We start from the raw sequence: 15,091 nt of genomic DNA, 5'->3' as shown, positions 1-15,091 counted from the left end.
GGCCCAAGGCGCCTAAGGGGAGGAGGGGGGCAAACCCTAAGGGCAAATGGGCCTTAGGGCCCATGCCTGGTGCGCCTCCCTCTCCCCCTCCCCTTGGCCGCCCCACCAGATGGGATCTGGGCTGGCCGCCGCCCCTAGGGTGGAACCCTAGGTGGGGGCGCAGCCCCCCCTCTCCCCCTATATATAGTGGAGGCAAAGGAGCATCCCATAGACGAAGTTTCTTCTCTTGTTGGCGCATCCCTACCTCTCTTTCTCCTCATATCTCGCAGTGCTTGGCGAAGCCCTGCTGGATCACCATGCTCCTCCACCACCACCACGCCATTGTGCTGCTGCTAGATGGAGTCTTCCTCAACCTCTCCTTCTCTCCTTACTGGATCAAGGCATGGGAGATGTCACCGGGTTGTACGTGTGTTGAACGCGGAGGTGCCGTCCGTTCGGCACTAGGATCTCCGGTGATTTGGATCACGACGAGTGCGACTCCTTCAACCCCGTTCTCTTGAACGCTTCCGCTTAGCTATCTACAAGGGTATGTAGATGCACTATCCTTCCCCTCGTTGCTGGTCTCTCCATAGATAGATCTTGGTGACACGTAGGAAAATTTTGAATTTCTGCTACGTTCCCCAACACTGAGAACACAGCAGGGGGAGGAGTCACGTGCCCACGAGGGTGGAGGGCGCGCCCACCCCCCTGGGCGTCCCCTGCCTCGTGGAACCCACGTGGGTCCCCTCCACTTATCCTTTCACCCACACACTTTGTCTTTCTCCATAAAAAATCACTAGCCAGCTCAAACCCGAGTTCTAGCTCATCTTGCTGCCATTTTCGATCTCCTTGCTCAAAGCTCCTCTCACAAAACTGCTTTGGGGGATTGTTCTTCGGTATGTGACTCCTCCAATGGTCCAATTAGTTTTTGTTCTAGTGCTTTATTCATTGCAATTTTTTGCTGCTTAGGTGACCCTGTTCTTGAGCTTGCATGTTAAATTTATGTGGTCAAAAGTAGTTTTAATGCATAATATAGCCTCTAGGCACTTGTAGGAGTAGTTGCTATCAATCTTGTTGAGTTTGGTTCACTTTTATTTTAAAAGTTACTAAACATTTCAGAAATTTTCAGAAAAAGATGAAGATATTTTTGAGGGGCTCATCGAGTCGAAGCTCGAAGGATAAGCAAAGTGAAGAGAACAAGAAGCCCAAGTATAATCTCCCTCGTACCGTGGAGGTTCTTCCATGTGAATGGCCTTGTGATGAGTTCTTGAAAGAGGTCGGGATTTATGAAGATTTTTATCAATTGGTTGAGAATGCAGGCCTCACCGCCTTCCTCCACGATCAGCGTGAACAGTATCTCTTACTCACCAATATCTTTGTGCAAAATTTTCATTTCCATGCTAGGAGATCACCACCTTCGGTGGAATTTTATTTATATGATGAGCATAAGGAGATGTCACTTTATGATTTTTGTCGGGCCTGTTTGATACCCTTTGAGGGCAGCATAGAGGAACCACATCGTAATGATGTGGAGGGATTTATTGATATGATTGCTGTAGGGGGAAGAGGGAAGTTTCCGATGCAAGAATCACTAGCATACATTTTCCTGTTCTACGTTAGTTCGCAATATTTGCTAGTAGATACTTAATTGGTCGCGGGAACTGTGGAAACCTTAGTGCTCCTGATATTGTTATTTTGCGCCATGCCTTGTTTCATGGTACTACTTTCAGTTTAGGCGCTATTGTTGTTAAACGGTTAAATCTAAACCGTACTAAGGGCCTCGTCCTCGGAGGCATCTTTGCCTCGCGCCTTGCTGCACACTTTAACATACCTATCAGGCATTATGAGAAAGAAGAAAAGTTGTTGCCTCCTATTGTTCTAGGTTAGAAGAGTATGGTAGCACATGAGTTTATTGTTAAGGATAAGAATAAGACACTCAAATATAAATTAATATTTAACAAAAAATATTGTGAGTTTATTACCTTGCCTGCGCCCTCTTTGTTCAACATATTTTCAGGCATGTACCTTGTTCTGTCGGAGGCCATTCATGCCTACCAGAGCCAGATGTCAGCTGCAGAGCCGGAGCCACCATCTGATCCTCACCGTCATCCTGTTTATCAGTGGAATCCGGAGGAGATCGCCAACCAGTGGGATCCTAAGGATCCTCCTCAGTACACCGGAGAGAGCAGCTTTGATCCTTGCGCATATACCAACTTAGGCCAAAAGCCTAAGCTTGGGGGAGTACTTATCTCTCACCGACATTACATTCATGTTCACACACTCATGCCAGTTGTCGGTGCTCATACTTTTTTATTGTATCATCCATGCTAGTTTATTTTGTTTTTAAGCTTTCTTCTTGTGTGTTTGAAAAACCTTAAGAAAAACCAAAAAAAATAGTTGTAGCTTTTAGCTAGTTTACTTTTCATGCCTGTAGTAGTAGTAATTAAAAAGAAAAACCCAAAAAGATTTCCCATATATCTTTTGCTTGTTGGGAGCTTTCCCGTGTAAATAGTATTATTTTTTTCTTTTCTTTGGGGGTCGAGAGGAGAAGACCATAATGAAAATGTTGAGTGGCTCTCATATGCATTATTGTTAATCTAACAAAGAGCCCATATTACCTTGTCTTCTCTCTTGAATTAAATGCTTGCAGATTCCAGCTTACTCCAATGCACGTGCACTATTATTATTATCCACACTATTCGGTCGTGCAAGTGAAAGGCAATAATGACGATTATGATGAACTGATTGAGATGAGAAAAGCTAGTATGAACTCGACCTCTCTTGTTTTTGTAAATATGATTAGTTCATCATTCCTGATTCACCCTATTATGAATAAAAAATGTTTGCAATGACAATTAGAGATTATAGTTGCTTATGCCATGCTTAATTAGCTAGGAGTTTATAATGGTTTACCTTGCGTGCCAACATGCTATTAAAATGGCTGTGATGTGGTATGATGGGGTGGTATCCTCCTTTGAATGATTCTAGTGGCTTGACTTGGCACATGTTCACGCATGTAGTTTAAACAAAATCAACATAGCCTCTACGATATTTATGTTCATGGTGAATTATATCCTACTCATGGTTGCATTCAGTGTTGATTAATTTTAATGCATGTTCATGACTGTTGTCGCTCTCTAGCTGGTCGCTTCCCAGTCTCTTTCTAGCCTTCACTTGTACTAAGTGGGAATATTGATTGTGCATCCAATTCCATAAACCCCAAAGTTATTCCATATGAGTCCACCATACCTTCCTATATATGGTATCTACCTGCCGTTCCAAGTAAATTTGTATGTGCCAAACTCTAAACCTTCAAATAAACATTCTGTTTTGTATGCTCGAATAGCTCATGTATCAACTAGGATTGTCTGTATCTTCCATGCTAGGCGGGTTATTCTCAAGAGGAGTGGACTCCGCTCCTCACTCACGAGAAAATGGCTGGTCACCGGGATGCCCAGTCCGATGCTCAAGTCAAATCAAAATAATTGCAAACAAAAATCCCCCAGGACTGTTGTTAGTTGGAGGCACCCGTTGTTTCGGACAAGCCATGGATTGATGCTTGTTGGTGGTGTGGGAGTATAAACTTTACCATTCTGCTTGGGAACCGCCTATAATGTGTGTAGCATGGAAGATATCGAGATCTCTCGGTTGTTATGTTGACAATGAAAGTATATCGCTCGAAATATTATTCATCTCTATTTCAAAACCGAGCTCTGGCACCTCTAAAAATCCCTGCTTCACTCTGCGAAGGGCCTATCTATTTACTTTTATGTTGAATCATCATCCTCTTATTAAAAAGCACCAGTTGGAGAGCACCGCTGTCATTTGCATGCATTACTATTAATTTTATATTGAGTATGACTGGATCTCTTTTACCATGAATTACAATGTCTAGTTAGTCCTTGATCTTTAAAGGTGCTCTGCATTTATGTTTTGCGGTCTCAGAAAGGGCTAGCGAGATACCATCTTGTTATATCATATTATGATTGTTTTGAGAAAGTGTTGTCATCCAAGATTTATTATTATTGCTCGCTAGTTGATTATGCCATTGATATGAGTAAACATGAGACCTAAATGTTATTGTGAATATGTTTAGTTCATAATCTTTGCTGAAAACTTGAATGCTGGCTTTACATATTTACAACAACAAGAGCAAACAGAGTTTGTAAAAGGTTTTCTTTATCACTTTCAGTTTATCAACTGAATTCTTGAGGACAAGCAAATGTTTAAGCTTGGGGGAGTTGATACGTCTCCGTCGTATCTACTGTTCCAAAAACTTTTGCCCTTGTTTTGGACTCTCACTTGCATGATTTGAATGGAACTAACCCGGACTGACGCTGTTTTTAGCAGAATTGCCATGGTATTATTTTTGTGCAGAAATAAAAGTTCTCGGAATGACCTGAAAATCAATGGAGATTATTTTCAGAATATATAAAAAATACTGGCGAAAATATCCACGTCAGGGGCCCACACCATGTCCACGAGGGTGGGGGGCGCCCTACCCCCTGGGCGTGCCCCCTGCCTCGTGGGCCCCCTGACGCTCCACCGACCTCAACTTCAACTCCATATATTCGTGTTTGGGGAGAAAAAAATCAGAGAGAAGTGTTCATCACGTTTTATGATACAAAGCCGCCGCCAAGACCCAAACTCTCTCGGGAGGGATGATCGGGAGTCCGTTCGGGGCTCCGGAGAGGGGAATCCGTCGCCATCGTCATCATCAACCTTCCTCCATCACCAATTTCATGATGCTCACTGCCGTTCGTGAGTAATTCCATCGTAGGCTTGCTGGATGGTGATGGGTTGGATGAGATTTATCATCTAATCGAGTTAGTTTTGTTAGGGTTTGATCCCTAGTATCCACTATGTTCTGAGATTGATGTTGTTATGACTTTGCTATGCTTAATGCTTGTCACTAGGGCCCGAGTGCCATGATTTCAGATCTGAACCTATTATGTTTTCATGAATATATGTGAGTTCTTGATCCTATCTTGCAAGTCTATAGTCACCTATTATGTGTTATGATCCCTTAACCCCGAGGTGACAATAATCGGGATACTTACCGGTGATGGTCGTAGTTTGAGGAGTTCATGTATTCACTATGTGTTAATGCTTTGGTCTGGTACTCTATTAAAAGGAGGCATTAATATCATTTAGTTTCCAATAGGACCCATCTGCCATGGGTGGGTAGGACAAAAGATGTCATGCAAGTTCTTTTCCATAAGCACGTATGACTATATTCGGAATACATGCCTACATTACATTGATGAACTGGAGCTAGTTCTGTGTCACCCTATGTTATAACTGTTGCATGATTGATCGCGTCTGACATAATTATCCATCACTGATCCATTGCCTACGAGCTATTCATATATTGTTCTTCGCTTATTTACTTTTCTGTTGCTACTGTTACAATCACTATAAAACCCAAAAATATTACTTTTGCTACCATTACCACTACTATCATTGACAACTCAGCTGCTAATACTTGAGAATATTATTTGGCTCCCCCTGTGTCGAATCAATAAATTTGGGTTGAATACTCTACCCTCGAAAACTGTTACGATCCCCTATACTTATGGGTTATCAAGTCACCCAGCTGAAGAATGCCCAACTAGGCAGATTACTTGTTTCTTGTGTGAAGGGACTACCCACTACCCTTCTTAGTGTCGCATTTACCCCGTGGTTCAAAGAACCATCCAACAGAAGAAAGAAGCAATGAAAGAAGCCCTCATGGAAATTTTAGAAGAACCTGTGATGAAGGAAGAGGTGGATGACACGTCCGAAGAAGACCCAATTAAACCCAACACCAAGTCATGCTATTCATGTGGAGAAGAAGGACACATCTCCCAGAATTGTCCGAAGGAGGATCTAGTAGCATTCCCGACAGTGGAAGTAGAATATAACCCACAGGAAATAGAAGCCCTGATTGGCACGGAAAATTCCAGGAATAGAAATAAATTGGATTCCAAGAACAACCCAATTTATACAAAGAAGGACTTGAGTCATATCACATGTTTTAGGTGCAAAGATTCAGGGCACTATTTCAGCAGTTGCCCAAAAAGGAAGCCAAGGACCCAAGGAGGCTATGTAATCACAAAGAAACCTCGAGACTCATCAGAAGTAATATGTTTCCGTTGTAACAAAGCAGGGCACTTTGCCAGAGATTGTCCCAAAGAGAAGGAGGCTTGTGCTAAGAAGTAGTAGTAGTAGTGGGAACATTTCTTTTTATTATTGAGGGTTGAGTTGAGGCATGAAATGGATATGCAAGAGATTTTAATAAGTTCATGAAATCGATAAAGTTCATGTGTCATGATTTCATACGTTGAATTTTATGAGTTGTTATTCTATGAGGAAGGATTTTGACCATTTTCAAGGATATAAGAAATATGGTCTATGGATGAATTTGTGCATTTCAAGGGTGGTAGTACCCTGTGAGGACATTTGACCCCTGGAAAAGATAATGATATTCCACGGAGTGGACTTCGGACAAAATAAGTACGAGTTTTATCTAGATATGTGGGATACCCCAAGAATATGAAGCGATGAAGTATTATTGGATATAAAGGAGGTACAATGTTGGTAATATGGAGCAATTGTAACCCCATGATGAGTTAAAGCTATAAATGTGATGAGGTGAGCCCATAACCCACAGGCTCCAGGACCTGCCAAGAAGCAAGCACACTCTTGCTGAAGGAAAAACCCTGAAAGAAGTTACGACTTTATCAATAGACGATCTTATAGGAATAATGCAAAACCTGAGAGTGTGAAGAAACGATAGATGTTTGTTTGGCTTGCAGAATCAATGGATTATTTGAACCTAGTTCGTGGAGAATAGAAATTCTGCAATGCTTGTGAGGATGACCGAGTGTTAAAATGCGAGATTCACTAAAACCATATACAAGGTAATGATTTGGGTGCGGAATGGATTGATCACCATGCCGACTTACTCTTATTATTTGCCTCTGCTATATGGGATGGTAAATTTGAGTGACTTACCCATAGTAGGGAGACAGCGATAATAAGCCTGATTGAACCTTAGAATGGTATGACAATTTTTTCCCTTATACAAGGCAGCTGTTGCCAACCGTAGGTCATACGGTGAGGTTCAACCCAGACCCTTTTCCTGCAGGAGAAACCATAAATTGATGAACGCCATGAGATATCGATAGCTGTTTAGTGTTGGCGCCAGACCTGTCAGCTAAGAAGACCTAGTCTCGGAAGAACCTTACCAAGATGAAAGGACACAAGAATTGAGAAAAAAGGTTATGCCACTACCGGAAGAGCCCAGGGAAGGAATTATCCTGAAGATCTGAGAAGACTGACCCTGTCAATGATGGAGTACATGAGTTTTGATGGAGCCGTAACCATGTTTCTAAGGGTGGTAGCACCCCAGACCTTCGTGACAATCGATGGATTTTTTAGGAGACCCCGAACCTAACCTATTTCTTTCTAGCCTCTTCGAATCTCGAGGGAGAGATTCATTTTAAGGGTGGTAGGTTTGTAACATCCCAAACTTCTAAATTTTGGAATGTTATATTAAATAAATAGTTTTGATTGATTGTTTGATTGTGGTGTGGTTGGTTGTGTGAAATTGAGTGAAATTTGAAACTTTGAAAGTTAAATGAGAGGGAATAAAAGGACTTCCCAAACTTTCACCTTGCATTTATGACCTCCTTCAATTCAAATTTCATTTCATCACAAAACCCTAGAGAGAAGATGATATGACTTCTTCCATTTAATTAAATGAAAAAAGGTTTTTGAAAAGGTTTGAATTCCATTTGGAAATATTCCAAATTCAGAAACTTTATGCAACTCAATGATGTTCATGAGAGAAGATAAAATGACTTCTTCAAATTATATGAAATATGAGTTGGAAGTTTAAAATAAATCAAATTTAAAGTCCCTTTGAAGTTATTTTGAAACCCACTTTCAATTTGGAGTTATTTGGTTTTTATTCAAATTATTTTTCTCCAAAAATAAAATATATTGTCAATAGGATAAAATGATTCCCTACAATAGAAAGATGGAGAGAAATAGATTTTAAGTTATTTTGGTATTTTAAAACATTTTTATTTGGTTTTTATCTGAAGCAGTAGCACTGTTCGCTTTATTTAATTTTTTTGAAATTTATTTCCCACTGAAAATATGTTCATCATTTAGGAAATCTTTTTCTCAAAATTTGATATATAATATGCCTATGTACAATTTTATTTTTATTTTCGTTATTCAATTTTCTTTTTCTGTTTTACTTTAAAAAACAAAAACTGCGCGTGCTCTTAGAACTAACAGTCGCCCATGTGCGCAGCATAGTGGCATCGGGCGCCCCACCATTTTATTTTTCTTCTCTCCTACTTGGGCTAGGCCCAACCGGCCATATTCTTTCCCCAGTTTTTTTCCATAAACATTTTTCTTTTTCAGTTGACCGAATAAAAAAACTAGAGCCGCAGTGTACACGCGCGGCCGGCCCGACGGAAGCCCCATGGCACACCTTTCCTGTTTGTCTCTTTTCTTTTCGTCTATATTTAATTTCATATTACCTAGCATTTGATCTTTAAGCCTCTTTTTCATCTATAAATATAGATTCATAGCGCCTTCAAAAATCATCCGATTCAGATTAAATTAATATTTTAGTTTGATTAGATTCATTAAAAAAATATTTCTCTTCTCTCCGACGGGATTTCTGAAAGTTGTCTCCTCTCTCCGAAGTATATATCTCTACTTCTAATGTCTGAGTTGGTGAATAGTATTCACGGTTTATTTTTGCTAGTTTTTTTCGTCCCCCTCCCACCATCTCCCCAGTTTAATTTTTTTTCTTCTTCGCAACTAAAACCGAATCGCGTCTGATACTCTTTTCATTTATTCGTACTTGCTTTGGTAGGTGTCGATTGAACTCAATCATGTAAAAATTTGATAACTAAGAATTTAGAAATAATACCATATATATGGGATCAACTTCTAAACAAATCACCTATCTCTTTTATTTATTTTTCCCACGGATCCCTTTTCATACTTAGCTTCTTCAAACCCGCACTAGACGCGCTTATCTCTTCTCCTAATCGAGCAGTACCTAAGTTGTCCCTTCCTTCGTCAGCCTCCTCCCTCCCCCGTCAATCCACCCCTCGTACGAAAACCCCACTCGCCGATTTTTATCGACAGAAAACCAAAAAAGACCAAAGGTGAAAACTTACGCAGGACCTCCCTCCCGGCTCCCATTATCCCTAGCTAGCCCGCGCTCATCCCCTTCTACACCAGCAGCCGCCGCCCCCGCCCCGCACCCCTTGCCCTCCCTCCCTACCTTTTCCCAGCCGAGCGCCCCATCCACCTAATACAAAGGGCAACGCCGCGGCTGGGCAGTCCAGGAGGCGAGCGAGGCAGCGAGCAAAGTTTTTCATGGATCGATCGATACATGTGTGATTGTGTTTGCCTCTTCCTCAGCTGGCTGATCGAGCGTCCTCTACGTGCCCTCCCTCAGCAGCTCGTCGCCGCAGGCAGGTATCCACACGTGATGCCTATGTGCTGCACGCCATTTCTCTATGCAGGTGCCGCCATGGCCGTGTCATGGAGCTCGCCGCCGCGCCTTCCAACGACGCCCTGCGTCCAGGTCATCCAGATCCTGATTTGGGCGTTTGTTTTTTTGCCCTTGTTTCTGATTTGGGCGATTTTTTTTCAGGCATGGCGAGGGCGCTCGATGGCAGGAACGGCCGCATCAAGGAGGCAGCTAGGGACGGTGGCTCCAGGGCTCTACACGCCGTTGCCAGCCACGGGAAGATGTCGGTGTGTGTTTACCTGCTCGAGAAGCATGTTCAACGAAAATGTCAATGAACCTTTGGCCATAGCTTCTTCCTCTTCTCACAACAAGTGAGTTCTCTCTGCACTAGCATTAGTGCTATCAGTAATCACCGCTCTAGAATCCTGAATATATTTCTATATGATATCCAGCCGGTAATCGTGCAGGGTTTTGTCTAAAGTTTTTTCTTTTACAATTTGCAATGTACAAAGTTTGAATATTACAGAAACTGCTGGCATCTAATTTTCCATCATATTATATTTTACGCATAAGTTTTGTATCTCCTTTCTAATGAGTAAATGGTGAATAGATCCTTTTTGTGAATTAAACATAATTCAGAGATGATAATGACTATGTAGCTTGCATTGCATGCATGTATGGTGGTGTATCTATTGAGCTGGAGAATATTTTAGTATTCATTCACTTGCAGCGATGGCAATGACCAACACAGTTTTTTCGTTTTCTGTTTCGTTCCTACGTTCTGGTTGGTACCGGTGTAGATTTTCTTCCTTAATAAAATACTCCCTCCGTCCGGAAATACTTGTCATCGAAATGAATAAAAGGAGATGTATCTAGACATATTTTAGTTCTAGATACATCCCTTTTTGTCCATTTTGATGACAAGTATTTTCGGACGGAGGGAGTACATAGAAGTAGATCGGATTGGTCACAAATATCTTACTACTTCAGCAGCAGTTATGTTTTTCCAACTGAAATCATTTTCCTTGCTAGGCACTAGCTATACCTGAAAACAGGTAAGAGACATGTTGTTGGCAACTTACCCTTAGTTACAGTTGAGGTACTTGCACAAAAGACGTGTGAAAATGTTTGATTTTAACATTGTTTTACCATATGCTTTGATTTCATCGGGAAAGAGGAGAAGACGAGAGGAAAAGAGTCCCTAAGGGTAAGTATGGCGGAGCACAACAGGTTGAAACAAAAATACTGAGATGGTGTTGAGAACAGAAAATAGGAGAAATACTCCAATGTTTTACACAACATGTTGTGACACATGCACACGACATAGATATTTTAATCAATATCTCATTTAATGAACTAATCAAGAAAGAAAAAAATAGATTGACTCATGATGACAAATATGTTCGTCTTGATTTGTACTATCAATTTTTATCGCAACACAGTCATAAGTCGCATGTGACGTTCACATTGTGAATTGAAATGATGTTTTGATTAGTGTCTTAGTTTGTTGTTTCATGGTAGCACGGGCATTCACCTGTGTTAGTTTTTCATCTTGAATGAAAGTAACTTTGTGTTATAATTGATTGAGCATATGAATTTATGAAGTATTGGTTGTGTATGCTAATTCTGACGGATGGAATCCTTTGCTTTCTAGCATCGTGCACTAATATCTCTACCCCTAATGTCTCAGTTGGTAGAATAGGTTCCACGAATTTTTTTTGTCCCACCACTTTCGTCTAGTTTTTTTCTTTGTTTTTTTGTCCCCCACCCCACCCCACCCCATGCAAGCACCCCCAAAAAAAACCCGCACAAACACCGCTCCTATCGATCCCCTGGACGCACGAGATCGCCGCCGCCGACCTCACAGAGAAGATGCCACCGAATCTTGTACACGTACGGGATCGCCGGATCCCTGGAACGCCGCTGATCTATTCACTACGTCGACGGAAACCAAGCGCTACACTAGAAACCAGGCCGATCCCAGAGCCAGAAGAAGAAGGAGAAGAGGGTGTCCATGGCTCATCAGGCGTCGGCGGGCAATGATGACACGCGGATGCGAAGGTGTTCGTGGATGGCCTGGCGTGGAAGATGAGCAAGGAGGGCGTGCGCGACCAGTTCGAGCTCTTCGGCGAGATCCTCGAGGCCGTCGTCATCGCCAACAAGGGCACCGACATATCCAAGGGCCGCGGATTCGTGAGTACCCACCCAAACAATTCTCTCTTCCCCTCATCGTCAATTCATGTTCAGTAGTTAATTCTCTTGTTTAATTCAGCCCTGTTAGTTGATGCTATGCCTAGATGGATGTTTGGCAGGTTACGTTTTGGGAGGCGGAGGCGGCCATTAGGGCGTGCTTGGGTCCGTACCGGTGATTGACGACCGAAGGACCAACTGCAACCTTGCCCGCCTCAGGGTCCAAAGGTCCAAGGCCCCACAACCAACTGCCTCTGCATCCATATGCTGGTAATTAATTAATTTGATGCTTTGATTGTTAGTCATTGACCATGACCAAGAATCTGTCAATTAATTTGATGCTTTAGTTAACTTGTAATTTGCTGAATTATTATTGGTTAAGCACCGTGCATGTCTTCGTTTGATTGTTAGTCGGTGACCATTACCAAGAAGCTAGCTAGGTGTGCATGCATGCCACACACATTATCTGTTGTTGCAGTTTAAAATCATCTGCCAACTCTCTTTTCAAATAAAAAAATCTGCCAACTTAATTAATCAATCATGTCGGATTGTAGACGCGGTGACCAGACAATGCAAAGTTCCTGTTTAGTTTGACATAGTTAGTAGAAGGTTTAGTGTCAATCTAGATTTGCTATGACTAATTTGAAAACTATACTGGTGTTATAGATTTGCTAGGACTAATTAATCTGTATGCACGGCTATTGCTCTTTTGATGTTTTTCACTGTCGAGATTACGCTTTTAGAAAATGTGTTTGTTTTGTTTTGTGTTAAGCTACAACAAAATATGATTTGATTCCACTCTGGACAATCTTCAAAGAGATGCTAATTCTCCATGATTATTAACTTGACGTCCGAAATTAAGTTTGCCTGTCCTATTGTGGTTTATTTCAGTTTTGTGTGGTAATTGCAGCAATCAAGTTACCAAATCTGAAGCATTTTAGCAAGGCAACGGTACATGTGCTCTTTTGGTGGAAGATGAAGCTTTTGTTGGTAATGTGATGTTTTTTCTGACGAAGACTGACAATTAATTCAAAAGACTGACAATTAACCATGGGAAAGTAGTGCATCATGGAAGATTTGTAGTATGCTGTAACGCCCTCGATGCGGCTATATCTTCCACGTGTCGAAGCACGACTTAGAGGCATAACCGCATTGAAAGCAATGTCACAAGTGAGGTAATCTTCACACAATTCATGTAATATATAAGGGAAAAGATACATAGTTGGCTTACAATCGCCACTTCACACAATTACATGAATAAAGCATTACATCAACCAGCTACAGTCAAGGTCCGACTACGGAACCAAAATAAAAGAAGACTACCCCAAATGCTACACAGATCCCCGATCGACCCCAACTGGGCTCCACTACTGATCAACTAGACGAAACAACACAAAGGACAAGATCTTCATTGAGCTCCTCCTTGAGCTTGGTTGCGTCACCTGCACGATATCATCGGCACCTGCAAGCTGGTTTTAGAAGTATCTGTGAGTCACGGGGACTCAGCAATCTCACACCCTCGCGATTAAGACTATTTAAGCTCATGGGTAAGGTAAAAGGTATGAGGTGGAGCTGCAGCAAGCGACTAGCATATATGGTGGCTAACATACGCAAATGAGAGCGAGAAGAGAAGGCAAAGCACGGTCGAACAACTATGATCAAGAAGTGATCCTAGAACAACCTACGTCAAGCATAACTCCAACACCGTGTTCACTTCCCGGACTCCGCCGAGAAGAGACCATCACGGCTACACACGCGGTTGATGTATTTCAATTAAGATAAACTTCAGGTTTTCTACAACCGGACATTAACAAATTCCCATCTGCCCATAACCGCGGGCTCGGCTTTCGAAAGTTCAAAACCCTGCAGGGGTGTCCCAACTTAGCCCATCACAAGCTCTCGCGGTCAACGAAGGATATTCCTTCTCCCAAGACAATCCGATCAGATCGGCACCCCGGTTACAAGACATCCTCGACAATGGTAAAACAAGTCCAGTAACACCGCCCGAATGTGCCGACAAATCCCTATAGGAGCTGCACATATCTCGTTCTCAGGGCACACTCAGATTGTCCAAACTTCCGGTAGGCCAGCCCAGAGTTGCCTCTGGTGGCCACCGGCGGCTGACGAGGTGGACCAACACTCAGAGGAGCACTGGCCCGGGGGTTTAAATAAAGATGACCCTTGAGTCTGCAGAACCCAAGGGAAAGAAAATGCTAGGTGGCGAATGGTAAAACCAATGTTGGGCATTGCTGGAAGAGTTTTATTCAAGGCGAACTGTCAAGGGGTTCCCATTATGACCCAACCGTGTAAGGAACGGAAAATCCGGGAACATAACACCAATATGACGGAAACTAGGGCGGCAAGAGTGGAACAAAACACCAGGCATAAGGCCGAGCCTTCCACCCTTACCAAGTATATAGATGCATTAATTAAATAAGAGATATTGTGATATCTCAACAAAATATCCATGTTCCAACCCGGAACAAGCTCCAATCTTCACCTGCAACTAACAACGCTATAAGAAGGGCTGAGCAAAGCGGTAACATAGCCAAACAACGGTTTGCTAGGACAAGGTGGGTTAGAGGCTTGACTTAACAATATGGGAGGCATGACAAGCAAGTGGTAGGTATCACAGCATAGGCATAGCAAAAGAGCGAGCAACTAGCAAGCAAAGATAGAAGTGATTTCGAGGGTATGGTCATCTTGCCTGCAAACCCGCAAGGAAGAAGAACGAGTCCATGAAGAAGACAAACGGACGTAGTCGAACGAATCCTCACAACTCCGGAACGAAACCGAAGCTAATGCGAGAAGCAACCCGGAAAGAAGCAAACAAAAAAGTAAACAACCATCACATAAGCATGGCATGATGCACAACCAAGTATGATGCATGTCCGGTTTAATGAGGCATGGCATGGCAAAATGCACAAACAATCCTACAAATTAAATGGAGCTCAATATGCAACTCCGTTGCATATTGACGAAACACCACATGACTTATTTAATTCGATCTTGTTTATGTACTCAACAATATTAAATGTTGTTAGCATGGCAAGAGGTGAAGCATAATGAAACTATCTATCTAGGCAAGTTTAAATGAGGTCGGAACAACAAAACAACAAGTCCGGAAACTCCTCATGTGCATATTTTAGGTTTGGTACTGTTCTGCCCTATACACAATTTTAATGTTGTTAAATATGCAAATAAAGGTCATCATGATAAACTATGCATTTTTCTACCCCATTTACATATAAAGTTCATTTAAAACCGAGCTACGGTTATTAAGTTATGAATTAAAGCATTTTAGCAAGTTATTTAAGCAAGTTTAAACAAACAATATTTTAAACATTTTGAACATGGATGAAAGTGGCATATTATGAAACTAGACAAAATTCTAAGCAACTTCCATATTAAGTTTGTTTTACTCCGATGCACGGT

At 42.0% G+C, this 15,091-nt stretch overlaps 1 long non-coding RNA gene across 3 annotated transcripts; it reads left to right on the top strand.

Moving 5' to 3' along the window:
• Positions 1-10,333: 10,333 nt before the first annotated feature.
• Positions 10,334-12,710, top strand: LOC119286503. 3 transcript variants are annotated; one of them, XR_005140489.1, is made up of 3 exons: positions 10,334-11,659; positions 11,779-11,926; positions 12,567-12,710. It is a non-coding gene; the product is annotated as an uncharacterized LOC119286503 (long non-coding RNA). The 3 variants fall into 3 exon arrangements; XR_005140488.1 differs by having other exon boundaries at positions 11,764-11,926; XR_005140487.1 differs by having other exon boundaries at positions 10,334-11,926.
• The last annotated feature ends 2,381 nt before the right edge of the window (positions 12,711-15,091 follow it).

Source organism: Triticum dicoccoides, chromosome 4A, assembly GCF_002162155.2.
Source record: "Triticum dicoccoides isolate Atlit2015 ecotype Zavitan chromosome 4A, WEW_v2.0, whole genome shotgun sequence".
NCBI classification, from domain to species: Eukaryota; Viridiplantae; Streptophyta; class Magnoliopsida; order Poales; family Poaceae; genus Triticum; species Triticum dicoccoides.
Note: the sequence above shows the minus strand (reverse complement) of the source record. Positions and strands in the feature narration are given on the sequence as shown.